General features: G+C 46.0%; 1 pseudogene; it reads left to right on the forward strand.

The window, feature by feature from the left end:
• The first annotated feature begins 9,975 nt into the window (after window positions 1-9,975).
• The window catches only part of LOC127921294 (dystrophin-like), an 84,263-nt pseudogene continuing 67,473 nt past the window's right edge, over window positions 9,976-26,765 (forward strand).

The following is a 26,765-nucleotide window of genomic DNA, read 5'->3' on the forward strand; positions in this document are numbered from 1 at the left end:
AGGGTTAGAGGTTAATAGGTGAGGGAGGGTTTGGTGAGGGTTAACAGGTGAGGGAGGGTTTAGGGGTTAGGTTAATAGGTGAGGGTTAGGGGTTAATAGGTGAGGGTTAGAGGTTAATAGGTGAGGGTTTGGTGTTAACAGGTGAGGGTTAGGGGTTAATAGGTGAGGGTTAGGGGTTAATATGTGAGGTTAGGGGGGTTAAATAGGTGAGGGTTCAGGTGAGGGGTGTTAATAGGTGAGGGTTAGGGGTTAATAGGTGAGGGTTAGGGGTTAACAGGTGAGGGTTAGGGGTGTTAATAGGTGAGGGTTAGGGGTTAATAGGTGAGGGTTAGGGGTTAACAGGTGAGGGTTAGGGGTTAACAGGTGAGGGTTAGGGGTTAACAGGTGAGGGTTAGGGGTTAACAGGTGAGGGTTAGGGGTTAATAGGTGAGGGTTAGGGGTTAATAGGTGAGGGTTAGGGTTAACAGGTGAGGGTTAGGGGTTAACAGGTGAGGGTTAGGTGTTAATAGGTGAGGGTTAGGGGTTAATAGGTGGGGTTAACAGGTGAGAGGTGAGGGGTTAACAGGTGAGGGTTATGGATTAATAGGTTTGGGTTTAGGGGGTTAAGTGCTGTGGCAGGTGAGAGGAGGGGTTAACAGGTGAGGGTTAGGAGGTTATTTTAGAGTAGAGCGGGATATTTTAGAGGGAGGAGAGGAGGTTATTTTAGGTGAGAGGAGGATTTTTAGACAGAGGAGGCTATTTTAGAGGAGAGGAGGATATTTTAGAGGAGAGGAGGATATTTTAGAGAAGACCAGGAGAGGACTGAGAGGGTTATGGATTAGAGAGGGAGGTAGGAGGGTATTTTAGAGGAGAGGATGATGTTTTGGGGAGAGGATATTTTAGAGGAGAGGAGGGTATTTTAGAGGAGAGGAGAATTTTTTAGAGGAGAGAATGGTATTTTAGAGGAGAGGAGGATATTTTAGAGGAGAGGAGGATGTTTTAGAGGAGAGAAGGTTATTTTAGAGGAGAGGATGATGTTTTAGAGGAGAGGATGGTATTTTAGAGGAGAGGAGGATGTTTTAGAGGAGAGGATTATTTTAGAGGAGAGGAGGATGTTTTAGAGGAGAGGAGGTGTTTTAGAGGAGAGGAGGATGTTTTAGAGGAGAGGAGGTTATTTTAGAGGAGAGAAGGTTATTTTAGAGGAGAGGAGGATGTTTTAGAGGAGAGGAGGGTATTTTAGGAGAGGAGGGTGTTTTAGAGGAGAGGGGATGTTTTAGAGGAGAGGAGGATTTTAGAGGAGAGGAGGGTATTTTAGAGGGATGGTATTTTAGAGAGGAGGGAGGAGAGGATATTTTAGAGGAGGAGGATGTTTTAGAGGAGAGGAAGGTATTTTAGAGGAGAGGAGGAGGATGTTTTAGAGAGGAGGAGGATGTTTTAGAGAGGAGGAGGATGTTTTAGAGGAGAGGAAGGTATTTTAGAGGAGAGGAGGAGGATGTTTTAGAGAGGAGGAGGATGTTTTAGAGAGGAGGAGGATGTTTTAGAGAGGAGGAGGATGTTTTAGAGAGGAGGAGGATGTTTTAGAGAGGAGGAGGCAGAACACAGCAGGACAGTTTGTTCTCATCTCCATATGTAGAGTGGATGTCAGAGAGGGAGAGGGAGCTGGCTGGTTCAGCTGCTGTGTGTGTGTGTGTGTGTGTGTGTGTGTGTGTGTGTGTGTGTGTGTGTGTGTGTGTGTGTGTGTGTGTGTGTGTGTGTGTGTGTGTGTGTGTGTGTGTGTGTGTGTGTGTGTGTGTGTGTGTGTGTGTGTGTGTGAGAATGGGCTTATCAGAGAGCAGTAATATGAACACAGAGGGGTAAATGATAGAAAGTGTATTAACAGTACTCACATGGGTCCTCTACTCACAGGAAATAGAAATATGCCTAATGTATGCTCAATTACATTTCAAGTTCAAAGTGTGTCTGTATCAAATCAATTTTTGGTCACATACATGGTTAGCAGATGTTAATGTGAGTGTAGCGAAATGCTTGTGCTTCTAGTTCCGACCATGCAGTAATATCTAACAAGTAATCTAACAATTTCCCAACAACTACCTTATATACACAAGTGTAAAGGAATGAATGAGAATATGTCCATATAAATGTATGGATGAGCGATGGCCGCGCAGCATAGGCAAGATGCAGTAGATGGTATAGAGTACAGTATATACATATGAGATGAGTAATGTAATCTAGTGATACATTTATTTCATCCCATTTTTAATTACTAAAGTGGCTAGAGATTTGAGTCAGTATGTTGGCAGCAGCCACTCAATGTGAGTGATGCTGTTTAACAGTCTGAGGGCCTTGAGATAGAAGCTGTTTTTCAGTCTCTCGGTCCCAGTTTTGATGCACCTGTACTGACCTCACCTTCTGGATGAAAGTGGGGTGAACAGGCAGTGGCTCGGGTGGTTGTTGTCCTTGATGATCTTTTTGGCCTTCCTGTGACATCGGGTGGTGTAGGTGTCCTGGAGGGCAGGTAGATTGCCCCTGGTGATGCGTTGTGCAGACCTCACTACCCTCTGGAGAGCCTTACGGTTGTGGGTGGAGAAGTTTCCATACCAGGCTGTAGTTTGTGAGTGTTTTCAGTGACAAGCCAAATTTCTTCAGCCTCCTGAGGTTGAAGAGGCGCTGTTGCTCCTCTGCTGCTGCCTTCTTCACCACGGTGTCTGTGGGTGGACCATTTCAGTTTGTCCGTGAAACTGCTCCAGTTTCAACTTCCACCTGACTGTGCTGCTGCTCCAGTTTCAACTGTTCTGCCTTATTATTATTGACCATGCTGGTCATTTATGAACATTTGAACATCTTGGCCATGTTCCTCCACCGCACAGCCAGAAGAGGACTGGCCACCCCACATAGCCTGGTTCCTCTCTAGGTTTCTTCCTAGGTTTTGGCCTTTCTAGGGAGTTTTTCCTAGCCACCGTGCTTCTACACCTGCATTGCTTGCTGTTTGGGGTTTTAGGCTGGGTTTCTTTACAGCACTTTGAGATATCAGCTGATGTACGAAGGGCTATATAAATACATTTGATTTGATTTGATGTGTACGCCAAGGAACTTAAAACTTTCCATCTTCTCCACTGACGTCGATGTGGATTGGGGGTGATCCTCTGCTGTGATCCTCATGAAGTCCACAATCATCTCCTTTGTTTCATTGACGTTGAGTGTGAGGTTATTTTCCTGACACCACGCTCCGAGGGCCTCATCCTCCCTGTAGGCCGTCCGTCGTTGTTGCTAATCAAGCCTACCACTGTAGTGTCATCTGCAAAGCTTGATGATTGAGTTGGAGAGGGACTGAGAACGCACCCCAGTGTTGAGGATCAACAGGGGTGAAGATGTTGTTTCCTATTCTCACCACCTGGGTTTTTTACGGCCCATCAGAAAGTCCAGGACCCAGTTGCACAGGGCGGGCGTCTGAGACTTTGGAGGTAGTATGGAGTTAAATGCTGAGCTGTAATCAATGAACAGCATTCTTACATAGGTATTCCTCTTGTCCAGATGGGTTAGGGCAGTGTGCAGTGTGATTGTGATTGCGTGCTGTGGACCTATTGGGGCGGTTTAGTGTCAGGTAAGGTGGAGGTGATATGATCTGACTACAGCACTTCATGATGACAGAAGGGGCTGGGGCTGATGTTAGCACAGTTACCGTAGCTTTCTTTGGAACAGGAACAATGGTGGCCCCTTGAAGCTGGGAACAGCAGGGATAGGGATTAATTGAATATGTCCGTAAACACACCAGCCAGCTGGTCTGCGCATGCTCTGAGGACGAAGCTGGGGATGCCGTCTGGGCCGGCAGCCTTGCGAGGGTTAACACGTTTAAATGTTTTACTCACGTTGGTCGCGGTGAAGGAGAGCCCGTAGCTTTTGGTAGCGGGCAGTGTCAGTGGCACTGTATTGTCCTCAAAGCAAGCAAAGAAATTGTTTAATTTGTCTGGAAGCAAGATGTCGGTGTCCGTGACGGGGCTGGATTTCTTTATGTAATCCGTGATTGACTGTAGATCCTGCCACATACGCCTCGTGTCTGAGCCGTTGAATTGTGTCGTGGAAATTTCCTCTATTTACCAAATCATGGCAAACCACACACACAAGTCAGAGTTAGTTATCAAAGTCCATATTTAATTATATCAGCTCTATCACAATCATGTGACTCTCAGGTAATTCAGTGTCTCTCAGTGAATTCTCTGAGAGCCCCCCCTGCATTGCAACTGCGATCCTTCAATAGCAGAGAACACACATAGTCAGACAGCATAGACATAATACATCGTTCAGCTTTGTCTCCTTACTCAAACCCCAGAACCATAAACCAATCCTCCATATCAACAGGCATATATCAAATCCATCCTATCTTGACAAGATCACAGAGACACACTGACTGGCACACAGACATTGTGGAGCCAAGAGATACACGCTTGATGACACTTTGACCTCTCCCCTCTCTGCGGCCCATGCAACTTAGTCTTGACATAGAACAGATACTGCAACCCTGCCACAGTATTATACAAAAATACCATTCTGATGAGAAGTAACTTACAAACATATGATGAATATAAAACATCTTACCTATGTTTCCAACAAATTCTGATTATTTCCACAACAATTGCGACTCTACTTTGTCTCTATACTGACGCTTAGCTTGTTTGATTGCCTTGTGGAGGGAATAGCTACACTGTTTGTATTCGGTCATGTTTTCGGTCACCTTGCCCTGGTTAAAAGCAGTGGTTCGCGCTTTCAGTTTTGCGCAAATGCTGCCATCAATCCACGGTTTCTGGTTGGGGAAGGTTTTAATAGTCACCGTGGGTACAACATCACCAATGCACTTGCTAATAAACTCACTCACCGAATCAGTGTATGCATCAATGTTGTTGTCTGAGGCTATCCGGAACATATCCCTGTCCACGTGATCAGAGGAATCTTGAAGCGTGGAATCCGATTGGTCAGACCAGCATGGAACAGATCTGAGCATGGGCATTTCCTGTTTTAGTTTCTGTCTGTAGGCTGGGAGCAACAAAATGGAGTCTTGGTCAGATTTGCCGAAAGGAGGGTGAGGGAGGGCTTTGTATGCGTCGTGTAAGTTAGAGTAGCAACGATCCAGAATGCTGTCGCGCATTCGATATGCTGATAAAATTTAGGGAGCCTTGTTTTCAGATTGGATTTGTTAAAACCCCCAGCTACAATAAATGCTTCCTCAGGATATATGTTTTCCAGTTTACATAGAGTCCAGTGAAGTTCTTTCAGGGCGGTCAAGTTGTCTGCCTTTGGGGGATAAACACGGCTGTGATTATAATCAAAGAGAATTCTATTGGTAGATAATGCCGTCAGCATTTGAATGTAAGGAATTCTAGGTCAGATGAACAGAAGGACTTGAGGTCCTGTATGTTGTTATGATCACATCACGTCTCGTTAATCACAAGGCATACACCCCCACCCTTCTTCTTACCAGAGAGATGTTTGTGTCTGTCGGCGCGATGCGTGAAGAAACCGTGGTGGCTGTAGCCATGTTTCTGACTCTGATAATAACGTATCCCCAGTGAGCCATGTTTCTGTCAGCGCGATGCGTGAAGAAACATGGCTGTACCGACTCTGATAAGAAACAGTCTGGCTGTACCGACTCTGATAACGTATCCCCAGTGAGCCATGTTTTCACGCTTGCGTGAAGAAACCGGGTGGCTGTACCGACTCTGATAATGTATCCCCAGTGAGCCATGTTTCTGTCAGCGATGCGTGAAGAAACCGGGTGGCTGTACCGACTCTGATAATGTATCCCCAGTGAGCCATGTTTCTGTGAAACAGAGAAGGTTACTATCTCTGATGTCTCTCTGGAAGGCAACCCTTGCTGGAATTTCATCTACCTTGTTGTCAAGAGACTGGACATTGGCGAGTAGTAAACTCGGGAGCAGTGAGCGATGTGCCCGTCTACGGAGCCTGACCAGGAGGCCCGCTCCGTCTGCCCTTTCTGCGGCGCCGTTGTTTTGGGCTCTCCTGGGATCCGATCCATTGTCCTGGGTGTTGGTCTGAACAGAGGATCCGCTTCGGGAAAGTCGTATTCCTGGTCGTAATGTTGTTAAGGTGACGTAATGTTGTTAAGGTGATGTTGTTAAGGTGACAATGTAAGGAATAATACTTAAAAAAAAAACAAAATACTGCATAGTTTCCTAAGAACGCGAAGTGAGACCACGACCATCTTGTTATGTGTGTGTGTGTGTGTGTGTGTGTGTGTGTGTGTGTGTGTGTGTGTGTGTGTGTGTGTGTGTGTGTGTGTGTGTGTGTGTGTGTGTGTGTGTGTGTGTGTGTGTGTGTGTGTGTGCTTCGGGGTGCAAAAGCAGCTGGAGAGGAGTGTATGTGTGCTAGTGTGTGTTGTGTGTTGTGTGCAAGTGTGAGTGTATTTCAGTATGTTGGTAAGTGGCAGGTTGTGTGGTACAACTATCATCAAGGAACATTTCAGTGTTTGCCCCTATAGGGAACAGTGATTGTGATTACAGCTACTATGTTCTCCTTTCACTACCTCACTGCAGCTCAACCATCCTCACCTCACACACACAACACACACATTCTCTCTCATGTTCACTTGTGGAATGAATGGAATGGTATAAATCACCTGGAAACCATGGAAACCATGTGTTTGATGTATTTGATACCGTTCCACTGATTCCACTCCAGTCATTACCACGAACCCATCCTCCACAATTAAGGTGCCACCAACCTCCTGTGTCTCACTGGCCAGGAGTCCTGATAATTACTTTGATCACTAAAGCGTTCACATAAAGTAGAATAACGATTCGACCACTTCCCCTTTAGCGTTCTCCATTTTCATACATGGCTGCCCCTCAACAAACAAACAGGAAACACAAACAAAACATTAACATACTGTACATACAGACCTACCTGTGGACCAGCAGTTAATTAGCTAACGATGCAGAGTGGACTGTGAGTGGATAATGAATTCATGGACTGAGACAGGAACAGAGACAGACTAGATACAGAGAGCAAGACAGAGCCTGCTGCTCTATAAAAATACTTGTCTCGACAGGGAGTGGACAGACCCCCAGACAGGGAGAGGATAATGTAGAGTGGACAGACCCCAGACATGGGAGAGGATAATGTAGAGTGGACAGACCCCAGACAGGGAGAGGATAATGTAGAGTGGACAGACCCCAGACATGGAGAGGATAATGTAGAGTGGACAGACCCCCAGACAGGGGAGAGGATAATGTAGAGTGGACAGACCCCCAGACAGGGAGAGGATAATGTAGAGTGGACAGACCCCAGACAGGGAGAGGATAATGTAGAGTGGACAGACACCCCAGACATGGAGAGGATAATGTAGAGTGGACAGACCCCCAGACAGGGAGAGGATAATGTAGAGTGGACAGACCCCAGACAGGGGAGAGGATAATGTAGAGTGGACAGACCCCAGACAGGGAGAGGATAATGTAGAGTGGACAGACCCCAGACATGGAGAGGATAATGTAGAGTGGACAGACCCCCAGACAGGGAGAGGATAATGTAGAGTGGACAGACCCCAGACATGGAGAGGATAATGTAGAGTGGACAGACCCCCAGACAGGGAGAGGATAATGTAGAGTGGACAGACCCCCAGACATGGAGAGGATAATGTAGAGTGGACAGACCCCAGACAGGGAGAGGATAATGTAGAGTGGACAGACCCCAGACATGGAGAGAGGATAATGTAGAGTGGACAGACCCCAGACAGGGAGATGATAATGTAGAGTGGACAGACCCCAGACATGGAGAGGATAATGTAGAGTGGACAGACCCCCAGACATGGAGAGGATAATGTAGAGTGGACAGACCCCAGACATGGAGAGGATAATGTAGGGTGGACAGACCCCAGACAGTCAGACAGGAGAGGATAATGTAGAGTGGACAGTGTGGGCAGACATGGAGAGGATAATGCAGAGTGGACAGACAGTCAGACATGGAGAGGATAATGCAGGGTGGACAGACCCCAGACAGGGAGAGGATAATGCAGTGTGGACAGACCCAGACAGTCAGACGGAGAGGATAATGCAGTGTGGACAGACCCCAGACAGTCAGACAGAGAGGATAATGCAGTGTGGGCAGACCAGACAGTCAGACAGGAGAGGATAATGCAGAGTGGGCAGACCCCAGACAGGAGAGGATAATGTAGAGTGGGCAGACCCCAGACATGGAGAGGATAAATGAGTGGGCAGACCCCAGACAGTCAGGAAAAGGATAATGCAGTGTGGACAGACCCCGGACAGGGAGAGGATAATGTAGCTATAACTTTAAGTCAGAAGGGAAATGGGTAATAAAAGATTTGTCAAAATCAGATTTGAGTATAAAAAAATGTGTTTAAAACTATTACTTGAATAATATTTGTATTTAGTGGTATTTGTGTTTTTATAGTATTTCTCTCCAGTAATTCAGGTGGACCATGGTATTTCAGACCCCAGACATGGAGAGGATAATTAGAGTGGACAGACATGGAGAGTATATAGTATATGGACAGACCCCAGAAGTGGTAGAGGATATAGTATAGTATAGACCCCAGAAGTGGTAGAGTATATAGTATATTATAGTGAAGTCAGTAGAGTATATAGTATATTATAGTGAAGACAGGTAGAGTATATAGTATATCATAGTGAAGTGGTAGACAGTAGATAGTATATGATAGTGAAGTGGTAGGTAGACAGGATATTATAATGAAGTGTGGATATAGATATTATAGTAAAGTGGTAGAGTATATAGACATAGTGAAGACGGTAGAGTATATAGTATAGTGTGAACAGACCCCCAGACAGGTAGAGTATAAGTATATCATAGTGAAGGAGAGGGTATATATAGATTTGGCAGGCAGTCAGACAGCAGACCAGAAGTGAAGCTGTGAGGATATAGTATATTATAGTGAAGTGGTAGAGTATATAGTATATTATAGTGAAGTGGTAGAGTATATAGTATAGTATAGTGAAGTGGTAGAGTATATAGTATATTATAGTGAAGTGGTAGAGTATATAGTATATTATAGTGAAGTAGTAGAGTATATAGTATAGTATAGTGAAGTGGTAGAGTATATAGTATATTATAGTGAAGTAGTAGAGTATATAGTATATTATAGTAAAGTGGTAGAGTATATAGTATATCATAGTGAAGTGGTAGAGTATATAGTATATCATAGTGAAGTGGTAGTGCCTGACAGCAGGCCAGAAGGGCTGTGATTATATAGTATATCATAGTGAAGCGGTAGAGTATATAGTATAGTATAGTGAAGTGGTAGAGTATATAGTATACCATAGTGAAGTGGTAGAGTATATAGTATATTATAGTGAAGTGGTAGAGTATATAGTATATTATAGTAAAGTGGTAGAGTATATAGTATATCATAGTGAAGTGGTAGAGTATATAGTATATTATAGTGAAGTGGTAGAGTATATAGTATATTATAGTGAAGTAGTAGAGTATATAGTATAGTATAGTGAAGTGGTAGAGTATATAGTATATTATAGTGAAGTAGTAGAGTATATAGTATATTATAGTAAAGTGGTAGAGTATATAGTATATCATAGTGAAGTGGTAGAGTATATAGTATATCATAGTGAAGTGGTAGAGCCTGACAGCAGGCCAGAAGGGCTGTGAGGATATAGTATATCATAGTGAAGTGGTAGAGCCTGACAGCAGGCCAGAAGGGCTGTGAGGATATAGTATATTATAGTGAAGTGGTAGAGTATATAGTATAGTATAGTGAAGTGGTAGAGTATATAGTATATTATAGTGAAGTAGTAGAGTATATAGTATATTATAGTGAAGTGGTAGAGTATATAGTATAGTATAGTGAAGTGGTAGAGTATATAGTAAATTATAGTGAAGTGGTAGAGTATATAGTATATTATAGTGAAGTAGTAGAGTATATAGTATACCATAGTGAAGTGGTAGAGTCTGACAGCAGGCTCCATCCCCTAACCATTATTGTATCTCTCCCTCCAGTTCAGGAGAGCCTTCCTCCCTGTGCTCTATAAGGAGACAGTATTTACTCTGTTGGCCTGGTTACAGCAGTGTGAGGCGAGGCTAGCCATCCCCTCTACAGCCGTCACTGAATACCCTACCATGGAGGGGAGACTGAAGGATGTCAAGGTACTGAACCGCCCTGGATGTCTGGTTGGCTGTGTGTCTGGCTGACTGGTTGGCTGTGTGTCTGGCTGACTGGTTGGCTGTGTGTCTGGCTGACTGGTTGGCTGTGTGTCTGGCTGACTGGTTGGGTGTGTGTCTGGCTGACTGGTTGGCTGTGTGTCTGGCTGACTGGTTGGGTGGGAGGCTGGCTGACTGGTTGGGTGTGTGTCTGGTGACTGGGGTGTGTGTCTGGCTGACTGATTGGGCTGTGTGTCTGGCTGACTGGTTGGGTGTGTGTCTGGCTGACTGGTTGGGTGTGTGTCTGGCTGACTGGTTGGGTGTGTGTCTGGCTGACTGGTTGGGTGTGTGTCTGGCTGACTGGTTGGCTGTGTGTCTGGCTGACTGGTTGGCTGTGTGTCTGGCTGACTGGTTGGGTGTGTGTCTGGCTGACTGGTTGGCTGTGTGTCTGGCTGACTGGTTGGGTGTGTGTCTGGCTGACTGGTTGGGTGTGTGTCTGGCTGACTGGTTGGGTGTGTGTCTGGCTGACTGGTTGGCTGTGTGTCTGGCTGACTGGTTGGGTGTGTGTCTGGCTGACTGGTTGTCTGGCTGACTGGTTGGGTGTGTGTCTGGCTGACTGGTTGGCTGTGTGTCTGGCTGACTGGTTGGGTGTGTGTCTGGCTGACTGGTTGGGTGTGTGTCTGGCTGACTGGTTGGGTGTGTGTCTGGCTGACTGGTTGGGTGTGTGTCTGGCTGACTGGTTGGGTGTGTGTCTGGCTGACTGGTTGGGTGTGTGTCTGGCTGACTGGTTGGGTGTGTGTCTGGCTGACTGGTTGGGTGTGTGTCTGGCTGACTGGATTGGGTGTGTGTCTGGCTGACTGGTTGGGTGTGTGTCTGGCTGACTGGTTGGGTGTGTGTCTGGCTGACTGATTGGGTGTGTGTCTGGCTGACTGGTTGGGTGTGTGTCTGGCTGACTGGTTGGGTGTGTGTCTGGCTGACTGGTTGGGTGTGTGTCTGGCTGACTGGTTGGGTGTGTGTCTGGCTGACTGGTTGTGGGTGTGTCTGTCTGTTTTATTATGAGGATTCTGCCACAAAACACCCATAAAAATTTCTGCTTTCACACTGTTAATGCAACGTAGTTGAACAGCCCGCGTACTGAATCAACGTATTGACAGTCAAGACAAGACCAGAAACAAGAGTCTGCTTGATCTAGTTCAGTGAAAGTGCAGTAACCCTTGATGAGGAGATGCCAGCAGGGCTGCCAGGATAAATAGTTGTTCTCTCTACTGCTTTACATTCAGAGAGCACTAACAGAGCAGAGCAGCGCCTCACTGCAATTATGAGAAATGGAGAAATGTTATTGACGACAGAGGAAAACCCAGAGGATCAAATCAGTGTGTTTTTCCATCTCTCTATCTATGGATGTGCCAGGGTTACTGCCACACAGCACGGACTAAAGCTGTGTCCCAAATGGCACCCTGTTCCCTATGTAATGCACTACTTTTGATGTAGGCTCTGGTCAAAATTAGTGCACTTCATTAGTGCACTTCATTAGGATTAGAATTCCATTTGGGACAGACTAAAGACTCATTTCACCTTGTTATTGTGACAAAATGAATCACCCCGTAAAAACACTAAGACTTTTTATGGCCTTGTTGTTGTTGTTTTTATTAAGTTCTGGTGCTAAATGGATGTTCTCTGAGACTTTAAATCCAAGGTCAGATCAGTTTAACCTGAGATACTGTGCCTTGCGCAGTGGTTCACCCCCCTTGTATTTTGTTGCCTTACAACCTGGAATTAAAATTGATTTCTTGGGGGGGTTTGAATCATTTGATTTACACAACATCTCTACCACTTTGAAGATGCAAAATACTTTTTATTGTGAAACAAACAAGAAAAAATACAAATAAAACAGAAAACTTGAGCAAGTATAACTATTCACCCCCCCAAAGTCAATACTTTGTAGAGCCACCTTTAGCAGCAATTACAGCTGCAAGTCTCTTGGGGTGTTTCCCTTAAACCACTCGAGTGTTGCTTTAGCAGTATGCTTAGGGTCATTGTCCTGCTGGAAGGTGAACCTCCATCCCAGTCTCAAATCTCTGGAAGACTGAAACAGGTTTCCTCAAGAATTTCCCTGTATTTAGCGCCATCCATCATTCCTTCAATTCTGACCAGTTTCCCAGTCCCTGCTGATGAAAGACATCCCCACAGCATGATGCTGCCACCACCATGCTTCACTGTGGGGATGGTATTCTTGGGGTGATGGGAGGTGTTGGGTTTGAGCCAGACATAGCATTTTCCTTGATGGTCAAAAAGCTTAATTTTAGTCTCATCTGACCAGAGTACCTTCTTCCATATGTTTGGGAAGTCTCCCACAAGCCTTCTGGCGAACACCAAACATGTTTGCTTATTTTTTTCTGGCCACTCTTCCGTAAAATCCAGCTCTGTGGAGTGTACAGCTTAAAATGGTCCTATGGACAGATACTCCAATCTTCGCTTTGTAGCTTTGCAGCTCCTTCAGGGTTATCTTTGGTCTCTTTGTTGCCTCTTTGATTAATACCCTCCTTGTCTGGTCCATGAGTTTTGGTGGCCGTCCCTCTCTTGGCAGGTTTGTTGTTGTGCCATATTCTTTCCATTTTTTAATAATGGATTTAATGGTGCCCAGTGGGATGTTCAAAGTTTCAGATATTTTTTTATAACCCAACCCTGATCTGTTTTTCTCCACAACTTTGTCCCTGACCTGTTTGGAGAGCTCCTTAGTCTTTATGGTACCACTTGCTTACTGGTGCCCCTTGCTTAGTGGTGTTGCAGACTCTGGGGCCTTTCAGAACAGGTATATATATACTGAGATCATGTGACAGATCATGTGACAATTAGATTGCACACAGGTGGACTTGAACTAATTATGTGGCTTCTGAAGGTAATTGGTTGCACCAGATCTTATTTAGGGGCTTCATAGCAAAGGGGGTGAATACATATGCATGCACCACTTTTCCGTATATTATATTTTAGAATTTCTTGAAACAAGTAACTTTTTTCACCAATTTGGACTATTTTGTGTATGTCCGTTACATGAAATCCAAATAAAAATCTATTTAAATTACAGGTTGTAATGCAACAAAATAGGAAAAATGCCAGGGGGATGAATACTTTTGAAAGGCAATGTAGGATGTTCTACCTCACAGGGCAGCAGGGTGGAATCTTAGTTAGGATGTTCTACCTCACAGGGCAGCAGGATGGAATCTTAGTTAGGATGTTATTCATCACAGGGCAGCAGGATGGAATCTTAGTTAGGATGTTCTTCCTCACAGGGCAGCAGGATGGAATCTTAGTTAGGATGTTCTACCTCACAGGGCAGCAGGGTGGAATCTTAGTTAGGATGTTCTACCTCACAGGGCAGCAGGGTGGTATCTAAGTTAGGATGTTTTCCTCACAGGGCAGCAGGGTGGAATCTAAGTTAGGATGTTCTACCTCAGAGGGCAGCAGGATGGAATCTTATTTAGGATGTTCTTCCTCACAGGGCAGCAGGATGGAATCTTAGTTAGGATGTTTTCCTCACAGGGCAGCAGGATGTAATCTTAGTTAGGATGTTCTACCTCACAGGGCAGCAGGGTGGAATCTTAGTTAGGATGTTTTCCTCACAGGGCAGCAGGGTGGAATCTTAGTTAGGATGTTTTCCTCACAGGGCAGCAGGGTGGAATCTTAGTTAGGATGTTTTCCTCACAGGGCAGCAGGGTGGAATCTTAGTTAGGATGTTATTCATCACAGGGCAGCAGGATGGAATCTTAGTTAGGATGTTTTCCTCACAGGGCAGCAGGATGGAATCTAAGTTAGGATGTTATTCATCACAGGGCAGCAGGGTGGAATCTTAGTTAGGATGTTCAGGGTGGAATCCTCACAGGGCAGCAGGGTGAATCTTAGTTAGGATGTTTTCCTCACAGGGCAGCAGGGTGGAAATCTTAGTTAGGATGTTCTACCTCACAGGGCAGCAGGATGGAATCTTAGTTAGGATGTTTTCCTCACAGGGCAGCAGGGTGGAATCTTAGTTAGGATGTTCTACCTCACAGGGCAGCAGGATGGAATCTTAGTTAGGATGTTCTATCCTCACAGGGCAGCAGGATGGAATCTTAGTTAGGATGTTCTTCCTCACAGGGCAGCAGGGTGGAATCTTCTCCTCCTCCGTGCTATCTAGGGGTAGTCAGTAGAACATCTCTGCATAGTAATTTGCTAAAATATTATAATCGTTACGATACATTTTTTCTCAGCTTGTCCTCAGTTACTGTTATTGGATATTATAATAAACATAATATCAATATGTCTCATTACGATGGATATAAAGGCGTTCACACCAATACTAAACAAGTTGATCCCTCCCCAGAGAGAGAATGTCTATAGGCCCATACGTTGATGTCTCTGTCTGCTTCTAGACATCTTTTAAACTCCGTCTTAACCACACAGACCCAGAGCGGCTACCTACCACCACTGGCAATGATGACTGTCAGAAACCTGCAGAGGAACACCTGTCTCTTCTCTCTGCCCTGTCATTCTCCTGGAGACATTTACCCTGAGGCCGTTATATCTCATAGCTTCATTAGGGAGCCCTCGTATTGACCCAACAGGATGGAGAGGGAGGGAGGGGATACTGCCCCTTATTGGCTAAACAGTCAAACTAATGTTGTGTGTGTGTGTGTTTTGTTTGAGCATTGATTGTTTTCACATCATCACACATAGTATGAATAATAATGTTATCTGGTGTTTGTTTGTTAAAGGGTAAATCCACTCAAGTTGTCATGATTTTCAAGATTCCCAGACAGTTCTAACGTACATATTTTGATTATTCATCTGTCTTCATCAGCCTCCGGCTACCATTAACCTGGTAACCTGGTAACCTGGTAGCCCATTAACCTGGTAGCCCATTAACCTGGTAGCCCATTAACCTGGTAGCCCATTAACCTGGTAACCTGGTAGCCCATTAACCTGGTAACCTGGTTGCCCATTAACCTGGTAGCCAACACTGAACTTTCTGTGCTCTAAAAAGTCTTTAATAAAAAGTCCCATATCTACAAATGACCGATAGGCCCTTCTCCCTAGACAGAGAGGGCAGAGGGGCTAGGGGTCACCAGTCCCTTCTCCCTAGACAGAGAGGGCAGAGGAGCTAGGGGTCACCAGGCACTTCTCCCTAGACAGAGAGGGCAGAGGAGCTAGGGGTCACCAGTCCCTTCTCCCTAGACAGAGAGGGCAGAGGAGCTAGGGGTCACCAGTCCCTTCTCCCTAGACAGAGAGGGCAGAGGAGCTAGGGGTCACCAGTCCCTTCTCCCTAGACAGAGAGGGCAGAGGGGCTAGGGGTCACCAGTCCCTTCTCCCTAGACAGAGAGGGCAGAGGAGCTAGGGGTCACCAGTCCCTTCTCCCTAGACAGAGAGGGCAGATGAGCTAGGGGTCACCAGGCCTGCTCTAGACAGAGGGCAGATGAGCTAGGGGTCACCAGGCACTTCTCCCTAGACAGAGAGGGCACAGGGGCTAGGGGTCACCAGGCCCTTCTCCCTAGACAGAGAGGGCACAGGGGCTAGGGGTCACCAGGCCCTTCTCCCTAGACAGAGAGGGCAGAGGGGCTAGGGGTCACCAGGCACTTCTCCCTAGACAGAGAGGGCACAGGGGCTAGGGGTCACCAGGCCCTTCTCCCTAGACAGAGAGGGCACAGGGGCTAGGGGTCACCAGGCCCTTCTCCCTAGACAGAGAGGGCACAGGGGCTAGGGGTCACCAGGCCCTTCTCCCTAGACAGAGAGGGCAGAGGGGCTAGGGGTCACCAGGCCCTTCTCCCTAGACAGAGAGGGCAGAGGAGCTAGGGGTCACCAGTCCCTTCTCCCTAGAAAGAGAGGGCAGAGGGGCTAGGGGTCCAATTTGGACTTCAGATATAGTCCTCGAAGCTAATCTTCAGCTGCCTCTGGTTTGCATGAACCTCCATGGACCAAAAATGAAAGAAAAGACACGGGGATTTCTTTCTGTGCCCCCCAATAAAACTAATATATTCATCTTCCTGTCAGTGCCCCTCTGGGTGGCTAGAGTCCATGGAAGTAAATTAACTATCCTGCTAAAAAGTCCGCATCTGGCCAAATCATAACTAACATTTTCACTTAATCATACAGTGATATCAATAAGAGACTTCAGTGAAAATGTGAAAGTTGGAATCCACCCTGTATTGAGTACAACCATCTCCATGTCCTTCCCCACAGGTAATGCAGGTTGCGCTTGCAGAGCACCAGAGTGAGGTGGACTACCTGACGTCTACAGTGGACCAGGTTTTTCAGAAGGCCCCTCCTGAGATCAGTCACAAGTACAGGACAGAGATGGACAGCATCATGACTCGCTGGAGACGCCTGTCCTCAACGCTGGGGGAACAGGCGACCAAGATAACAGAGCTTATGGCTAAATTACTGCAGTTCCAGGTACTGTGGGGGTTGTAGGGGGGTGGGGGTGTGCTGCGAGAGAGAGAGGGAGCGAGAGAGAGAAGAAAGAGAGCGGGAGAGATAGAGACAGAGATGAGGAGATAGAGACAGAGATGAGGGAGGAGATAGAGACAGAGATTTTTTATTTTTTATTTTACCTTTATTTAACCAGGCAAGTCAGTTAAGAACACATTCTTATTTTCAATGACGGCCTGGGAACAGTGGGTTAACTGCCTGTTCAGGGGCAGAACGACAGATTTGTACCTTGTCAGCTCGGGGGTTTGAACTCGCAACCTTCCGGTTACTAGTCCAACGCTCTAACCACTAGGCTACGCTGAGGAGATAGAGACAGAGATGAAGAGATAGACACAGAGATGAGGAGATAGAGACAGAGATGAAGAGATAGAGACAGAGATGAAGCTTTGTTTTGTATATTATCTACCTCATTTGCTTTGGCAATGTTAACATGTTTCCCATGCCAATGATGAAGAGATAGAGACAGAGATGAAGAGACAGAGATAAAGAGATAGAGACAGATGAAGAGATAGAGATGAAGAGATAGAGAGAGATGAAGAGATATATACAGAGATGAAGAGATACAGAGATAGAGATGACAGAGCTGGTTTGATGAAGAATGCAAAAATCTAAGAAAGAAATTGAGAAACCTGTCTAACCAAAAACATAGAGACCCAGAAAACCTGAGTCTAGGCCTTCACTATGGTGAATCACTAAAACAATACAGAAATACACTAAAATTGGAAAACACTAAACAAACAACAACACAGAGAATTATCTATCCAAAATGGAGATGTATGGGTAAACCACTTCTCCAATCTTTTTGGCTCTATAACAAAGAATAAAGAGCAAAAACATATACATGATCAAATACAAATCTTAGAATCAACTATTAAAGACTACCAGAACCCACTGGATTCTCCAATTACCTTGAACGAGTTACAGGACAAAATAAAAACCCTCCAACCCAAAAATGCCTGTGGTGTTGATGGTATCCTTAATGAAGTGATCAAATATACAGACAACAAATTGCAATTGGCTATACTAAAAGTCTTTAACATCATCCTTAGCTCTGGCATCTTCCCCAATATTTGGAACCAAGGACTGATCACCCCAATCCACAAAAGTGGAGACAAATTTGAACCCAATAACAACCGTGGAATATGTGTCAATAATAACCTTGGGAAAATCCTCTGCATTATCATTAACAGCAGACTCGTACATTTCCTCAATGAAAACAATGTACTGAGCAAATGCCTAAACATCAGCGCCACCGGTAACTTCCACAAAGCTGTGAACAATTTTAGATACATGGCAAGAAGGGCATTCTATGCCATCAAAAGGAACATACATTTCAACATACCAATTAGGATCTGGCTAAAAATACTTGAATCAGTCATAGAGCCCATTGCCCTTTACGGTTGTGAGGTCTGGGGTCCGCTCACCAACCAAGACTTCACAAAATGGGACAAACACCAAATTGAGACTCTGCATGCAGAATTCTGCAAAAATATCCTCCGTGTACAACGTAGAACACCAAATAATGCATGCAGAGCAGAATTAGGCCGATACCCACTAATTATCAAAATCCAGAAAAGAGCTGTTAAATTCTACAACCACCTAAAAGGAAGCGATTCCCAAACCTTCCATAACAAAGCCATCGCCTACAGAGAGATGAACCTGGAGAAGAGTTCCCTAAGCAAGCTGGTCCTGGGGCTCTGTTCACAAACACAAACACACCCCACAGAGCCCCAGGACAGCAGCATAATTAGACCCAACCAAATCATGAGAAAACAAAAAGATAATTACTTGACACATTGGAAAGAATTAACAAAAAAACATAGCAAACTAGAATGCTATTTGGCCCTAAACAGAGAGTGAGCATAACCTTGCTATTGAGAAAGGCCGCCGTAGGCAGACATGGCTCTCAAGAGAAGACAGGCTATGTGCACACTGCCCACAAAATGAGGTGGAAACTGAGCTGAACTTCCTAACCTCCTGCCCAATGTATGACCATATTAGAGACACATATTTCCCTCAGATTACACAGATCCACAAAAATTCGAAAACAAATCCAAGTTGGATAAACTCCCATATCTACTGGGGGAAATACCACAGTGTGACATCACAGCAGCAAGATTTGTGACCTGTTGCCACTAGAAAATGGCAACCAGTGAAGAACAAACACCATTGTAAATACAACCCATATTTATGTTTATTTATTTTCCCTTTTGTACTTTAACCATTTGTACATCGTTGCAACACTATATAGACATAATATGACATTTGAAATGTCTTTATTGTTTTGAAACTTCTGTTTGTGTAATGTTTACTGTTAATTTTTATTGTTTATTTCACTTTTGTATATTACCGACCTCACTTGCTTTGGCAATGTTAACACATGTTTCCCATGCCAATAAAGCCCCTTGAATTGAATTGCATTGAATTGGTAGAGATAGAGATGAATAGATAGAGACAGATCTGTGAGTGAGTGTACCATGTGTTCCTGTGTAAATGACTGTAAAGAGGACAATATTAATGTGGTCTTTGCTGTCAGTGTCTGGTTAATGATGTGAAGACACAGAGGAAGTGGATGGGTGGCGCTGACATGTTTCTAACTTTGCTTGCGTGTGTGGCTATACATGACTCGTAAGCACATTGTCAGTTCTGTCAACCTATCTGTCTGTGTCTCTCAGAATGACGTGAAGACTCTGAGGAAGTGGATGGCTGATGTTGATGTGTTCCTGAATGAGGAGTGGCCAGCGCTGGGGGACTCAGAGGCCCTGCAGAAACAGCTGGAGCAGTGCACTGTAAGACCTGGCAACCTTCTTTCACCTTCTCTCACCTGGCAACCTGTCATTCACCTTCTCTTACCTGGCAACCTGTCACATACCTTCTCTCACCTGGCAACCTGTCATTCACCTTCTCTCCCCTGGCAACCTGTCATTCACCTTCTCTCACCTGGCAACCTGTCATTCACCTTCTCTCCCCTGGCAACCTGTCATTCTTCTTCTCTCACCTGGCAACCTGTCATTCTTCTTCTCTCACCTGGCAACCTGTCATTCACCTTCTCTCCCCTGGCAACCTGTCACATACCTTCTCTCACCTGGCAACCTGTCATTCACCTTCTCTCCCTGGCAACCTGTCATTCACCTTCTCTCACCTGGCAACCTGTCATTCACCTTCTCTCCCCTGGCAACCTGTCACATACCTTCTCTCACCTGGCAACCTGTCATTCACCTTCTCTCCCCTGGCAACCTGTCTTTCACCTTCTCTCACCTGGCAACCTGTCATTCTTCTTCTCTCCACTGGCAACCTGTCATTCACCTTCTCTCACAAGGCAACCTGTCATTCTTCTTCTCTCCCCTGGCAACCTGTCTTTCACCTTCTCTCACCTGGCAACCTGTCATTCACCTTCTCACCTGGCAACCTGTTATTCACCTTCTCACCTGGCAACCTGTTATTCACCTTCTCACCTGGCAACCTGTCATTCACCTTCTGTCACCTGGCAACCTGTCATTCACCTTCTCTCACCTGGCAACCTGTCATTCACCTTCTCACCTGGCAACCTGTCATTCACCTTCTCTCACCTGGCCCAGACAGCCCAGTAAATTAACCCTAGGGCACACAGCTCAGTAAATCAACCATAGGGCACACAGCTCAGTAAATCAACCATAGGGCATACAGCCCAGTAAATTAACCCTAGGGCACACAGCCCAGTAAATGAACCCTAGGGCATACAGCCCAGTAAATTAACCCTAGGGCATACAGCCCAGTAAATGAACCTGAGGGCATACAGCCCAGTAAATGAACCCTAGGGCATACAGCCCAGTAGATGAACCCTAGGGCATACAGCCCAGTAAATGAACCATAGGGCATACAGCCCAGTAGATGAACCCTAGGGCATACAGCCCAGTAAATGAACCCTAGGGCATACAGCCCAGTAAATTAACCCTAGGGCATACAGCCCAGTAAATTAACCCTAGGGCATACAGCCCAGTAAATGAACCCTAGGGCATACAGCCCAGTAGATGAACCCTAGGGCATACAGCCCAGTAAATGAACCCTAGGGCATACAGCCCAGTAAATGAACCATAGGGCATACAGCCCAGTAAATGAACCATAGGGCATACAGCCCAGTAAATGAACCATAGGGCATACAGCCCAGTAGATGAACCCTAGGGCATACAGCCCAGTAAATGAACCATAGGGCATACAGCCCAGTAAATTAACCCTAGGGCATACATCCCAGTAAATTAACCCTAGGGCATACAGCCCAGTAAATTAACCATAGGGCATACAGCCCAGTAAATGAACCCTAGGGCATACAGCCCAGTAGATGAACCCTAGGGCATACAGCCCAGTAAATGAACCCTAGGGCATACAGCCCAGTAAATGAACCATAGGGCATACAGCCCAGTAAATGAACCATAGGGCATACAGCCCAGTAAATTAACCATAGGGCATACAGCCCAGTAGATGAACCCTAGGGCATACAGCCCAGTAAATGAACCATAGGGCATACAGCCCAGTAAATTAACCCTAGGGCATACATCCCAGTAAATTAACCCTAGGGCATACAGCCCAGTAAATTAACCATAGGGCATACAGCCCAGTAAATTAACCATAGGGCATACAGCCCAGTAAATGAACCATAGGGCATACAGCCCAGTAAATACAGTACAAGTGAACATCTCTCTGTCACACATCCATTTCTATTAGTCATATCCCCTGTGTCTCTGTTGGGATTGGCTAGGCCCTGGTGAATGACATCCACACCATCCAACCCAGTCTGAACGGCATCAATGAGGTGGGTGTGTCCCTGAAGACAGAGGCGGAGCCAGCATTCGCCATCCAACTGCAGAAGGAGCTCGATGAGCTGAACGCTATGTGGGAGATAATCTGCAAACAGGTACACACACACACACACACACACACACACACACACACACACACACACACACACACACACACACACACACACACACACACACACACACACACCGTACCCACCCAAGCGATGATTCCATCCATCCCTGTCCTGACACATCATCTGTTGTTATTGTGTGTGTATTCATGGTGTGTGTGTGTGTGTGTGTGTCTCCAGGCCTATGCTAAGAAGTCCGCTCTGAAGGGGGGTCTGGACAAGACCATGAGCCTGAGGAAGGAGATGGCTGAGATGCAGGAGTGGATCACTCAGGCTGAGGAGGACTATCTGGAGAGGGACTTCACTTACCAGACCCCTGAGGAGCTACGCAAGGCTGTGGAGGAACTCAAGGTAGGGTGTGTGTTGGGAGGAGGGAGTGTGGGGGGCAAACTTCCCTATATGGTCAAACTTCCCTATAGCCAGCCCTGGGCCCTCATCCAAACCATACTCTGACCCTAATCTAAGCACTGACCTGCCTCCCAACACCCTCCCTCCCGTTGTTCACCTCCCTCCCTCCCTTTGTTCATCTCCCTCCCTCCCTCCTTAGTTCACCTCCCTCCCTCCCTCCCTTTGTTCATCTCCCTCCCTCCCTCCTTTGTTCACATCCCTCCCTCCCTCCCTTTGTTCATCTCCCTCCCTTTGTTCATCTCCCTCCCTCCCTCCTTTGTTCACCTCCCTCCCTCCCTCCCTCCTTTGTTCACCTCCCTCCCTTTGTTCACCTCCCTCCCTCCCTTTGTTCATCTCCCTCCCTCCCTCCTTAGTTCACCTCCCTCCCTCCCTTTGTTCATCTCCCTCCTTTGTTCACCTCCCTCCCTCCCTCCCTCCCTTTGTTCATCTCCCTCCCTTTTTTCATCTCCCTCCCTCCCTCCTTTGTTCACCTCCCTCCCTCCCTCCTTTGTTCACCTCCCTCCCTTTGTTCACCTCCCTCCCTCACTCCCTTGTTCACCTCCCTCCCTCCTTTGTTCACCTCCCTCCCTTTGTTCATCTCCCTCCCTCCCTCCCTTTGTTCACCTCCCTCCCTCCTTTGTTCACCTCCCTCCCTCCCTCCTTTGTTCTACTCCCTCCCTTTGTTCACCTCCCTCCCTCACTCCCTTGTTCACCTCCCTCCCTCCCTCCTTTGTTCACCTCCCTCCCTCCCTCGCTCCCTTTGTTCATCTCCCTCCCTCCCTCCCTTTGTTCATCTCCCTCCCTCCCTTTGTTCATCTCCCTCCCTCCCTCCCTTTGTTCACCTCCCTCCCTCCTTTGTTCACCTCCCTCCCTCCCTCCTTTGTTCACCTCCCTCCCTTTGTTCACCTCCCTCCCTCCTCCCTTGTTCACCTCCCTCCCTCCCTCCTTTGTTCACCTCCCTCCCTCCCTCCTTTGTTCACCTCCCTCCCTCCCTTTGTTCATCTCCCTCCCTCCCTCCCTCCCTCCCTCCCTCCCCCTTTGTTCACCTCCCTCCCTCCCTTTGTTCATCTCCCTCCCTCCCTCCCTCCCCCCTCCCTCCCTTTGATCACCTCCCTCTCTCCCCCTCATTCTCCCTCTCTTTATCCTCTTTAATTCAAGCTCAATAACTTTTGTTGGCAGTCATGCATTTCTAAAACAAAGAGCAATAAGATAAGCATCTCTTCATCTCTCTCTCTCCCTCCTGCCTTTCTTTCTTTCTTTCTCTATCTCTGCGCTCTCTGTATCACTTCATCTCTTTTTATCTCTGTTCTCTCAATCCCTCCCTCTCTCTCCCCCCTCTCCTACCCTCTCTCTCCTCTTGTCCCCTCACATTTTTTGTCTCACTTCTCCCTCTCTCCTCCCTCTCTTTAATTCAATTTAACTTATGGGCTTTATTGACATGGGAAACAAATGTTTACAATGCCAAAGCAAGAGAAATAGATCATAAACAGATGTGAAATAAACAATAAAAATGAACAGTAAACATTGCACTCACAAAGGTCTCTATCTGTCTCTCACTCCCTCCTCCCTCCCCCTCTCTCCTCTTCTCTCTTTCTGTCTCTAACTACCTCCTCCTCTCTCTTCTTCTCTCTTTATCTCTATATGTCTCTCCCTCCCTCCTCCCTCCCCTTCTCTCCTCTTCTCTCTTTCTGTCTCTAACTACCTCCTCCTCTCTCCTTCTCTCTTTATCTCTATATGTCTCTCCCTCCCTCCTCCCTCCCCTTCTCTCCTCTTCTCTCTTTCTGTCTCTAACTACCTCCTCCTCTCTCTTCTTCTCTCTTTATCTCTATCTGTCTCTCCCTCCCTCCCTCCTCCCTCCTCCTCTCTCCTCTTCTCTCTTTCTGTCTCTAACTACCTCCTCCCTCTCTCCTCTTCTCTCTTTATCACTATCTGTCTCTCCCTCCCTCCTCCCTCCCCTTCTCTCCTTTTCTCTCTATCTGTCTCTCCCTCCCTCCTCCCTCCCCTTCTCTCCTCTTCTCTCTTTCTGTCTCGCCCTCTCTCCCTCCCTCCCTCCTCCTCTCTCCCCCCCTTTCTTAATCTCCATCTCTCTGTTCTCTTTGTAGAAGGGTCAAGAGGAGGTCCACTCTAAAGAGCTGAAGGTGAAGCTGCTGACTGACTCTGTGAACAGTTTCATCTCCAAAGCCCCTCCGGCCGCCCACGATGCCCTCAAGGCAGAGCTGGTCGTGCTGACCGCTAACTACCAGAGACTCTGCAGCCGCCTGGACGGCAAGTGTAAAACCCTGGAGGTACGATCCCGGACAGATACCAGACAAATACTGGACAGATACCAGACAACTACTGGACAGATACCGGACAGATACTGGACAGATACTGGACAGATACCGGACAGATACCGGACAGATACTGGACAGATACTGGACAGATACCGGACAAATACTGGACAGATACTGGACAGATACCAGACAAATACTGGACAGATACTGGACAAATACTGGACAGATACTGGACAGATACTGGACAGATACCAGACAAATACTGGACAGATACTGAACAGATACTGGACAAATACAAGACAGATACTGGACAAATACTGGACAAATACTGGACAGATACTGGACAAATACTGGACAGATACTGGACAGATACTGGACAGATACTGGACAGATACTGGACAGATACTGGACAGATACTGAACAGATACTGGACAAATACAAGACAGATACTGGACAGATACTGGACAGATACTGGACAGATACTGAACAGATACCAGACAAATACTGGACAGATACCGGACAGATACTGGACAGATACTGGACAGATACTGGACAGATACCGGACAAATACTGGACAGATACTGGACAGATACTGGACAAATACTGGACAGATACTGGACAGATACTGGACAGATACCAGACAAATACTGGACAGATACTGAACAGATACTGGACAAATACTGGACAGATACTGAACAGATACTGGACAAATACAAGACAGATACTGGACAGATACTGGACAGATACTGAACAGATACCAGACAAATACTGGACAGATACCGGACAGATACTGGACAGATACTGGACAGATACTGGACAGATACCGGACAAATACTGGACAGATACTGGACAGATACTGGACAAATACTGGACAGATACTGGACAGATACTGGACAGATACCAGACAAATACTGGACAGATACTGAACAGATACTGGACAAATACTGGACAGATACTGAACAGATACTGGACAAATACAAGACAGATACTGGACAGATACTGGACAGATACTGGACAGATACCGGACAGATACTGGACAGTACAGCACACACACGCAGGCATGAGCACAGGCAGACACACACACACACACACACTTCACTCCCTCTTACCCCTCTAATCGTCCCCTTCGTGGAGCTCTCACCTCACAAAATCAATGTTCCTGGTATTACAAACACATAGTACAATCTGTAGACGAAACATAACAGAATATCAATGAGTCTGGTATTACAAACACATAGTACAATCTGTAGACGAAACATAACAGAATATCAATGAGTCTGGTATTACAAACACATAGTACAATCTGTAGACGAAACATAACAGAATATCAATGAGTCTGGTATTACAAACACATAGTACAATCTGTAGACGAAACATAACAGAATATCAATGAGTCTGGTATTACAAACACAGTACAATCTGTAGACGAAACATAACAGAATATCAATGAGTCTGGTATTACAAACACATAGTACAATCTGTAGACGAAACATAACAGAATATCAATGAGTCTGGTATTACAAACACATAGTACAATCTGTAGACGAAACATAACAGAATATCAATGAGTCTGGTATTACAAACACAGTACAATCTGTAGACGAAACATAACAGAATATCAATGAGTCTGGTATTACAAACACATAGTACAATCTGTAGACAAAACATAACAGAATATCAATGAGTCTGGTATTACAAACACATAGTACAATCTGTAGACGAAACATAACAGAATATCAATGAGTCTGGTATTACAAACACATAGTACAATCTGTAGACAAAACATAACAGAATATCAATGAGTCTTTGTATCTCTCTTATCTGTTTTCATCTACTTTCACAGGACACATTTCACCTTCTATCACACACACACACACACACACACACACACACACACACACACACACACACACACACACACACACACACACACACACACACACACACACACACACACACACACACACACACATACAAACCATTTCTCTCTCACACTCTCTGTCCTTTCTGTCTTTCTGTTTGACCCTCTCTCTCTCTCTGACCCCTGGGCTGTAGGAGGTGTGGGCGTGTTGGTGTGAGCTGCTGTCCTACCTGGAGCAGGAGAACGGCTGGCTGGACCAGCTGGAGCAGAAGCTAGACGAGACAGACAGCATCCCGGGGGGAGCAGAGGAGCTCTGTGAGGCCCTTGATGTGAGCGCCTTTGACCTTTGACCACTTACAGACCCTCTCCTAGGGGTTCACCACACTCTCTCTGTCGTTATGTTGTTCCTGGGGGACTCCATTCATCAGCCTTCTGCAGCTATTGACCAATAATGGCAGCAGCTATATTTACATTACATTTAAGTCATTTAGCAGACGCTCTTATCCAGAGCGACTTACAAATTGGTGCATACACCTTATGACATCCAGTGGAACAGCCACTTTACAATAGTGCATCTAAATCTTTTTAGGGGGGTGAGAAGGATTACTTACCCTATCCTAGGTATTCCTTGAAGAGGTGGGGTTTCAGGTGTCTCCGGAAGGTCATGGTTCATGTCAAAACCCAAAAGAGGAACAACTGTTTTCCCCAAGATTTGTCCTGAGTCAGTGATATCTATCTGTGTACTAGTGATACCAGGTACGGC

This window comes from Oncorhynchus keta, unplaced genomic scaffold, assembly GCF_023373465.1.
Source record: "Oncorhynchus keta strain PuntledgeMale-10-30-2019 unplaced genomic scaffold, Oket_V2 Un_contig_2190_pilon_pilon, whole genome shotgun sequence".
NCBI classification, from domain to species: domain Eukaryota; kingdom Metazoa; phylum Chordata; class Actinopteri; order Salmoniformes; family Salmonidae; genus Oncorhynchus; species Oncorhynchus keta.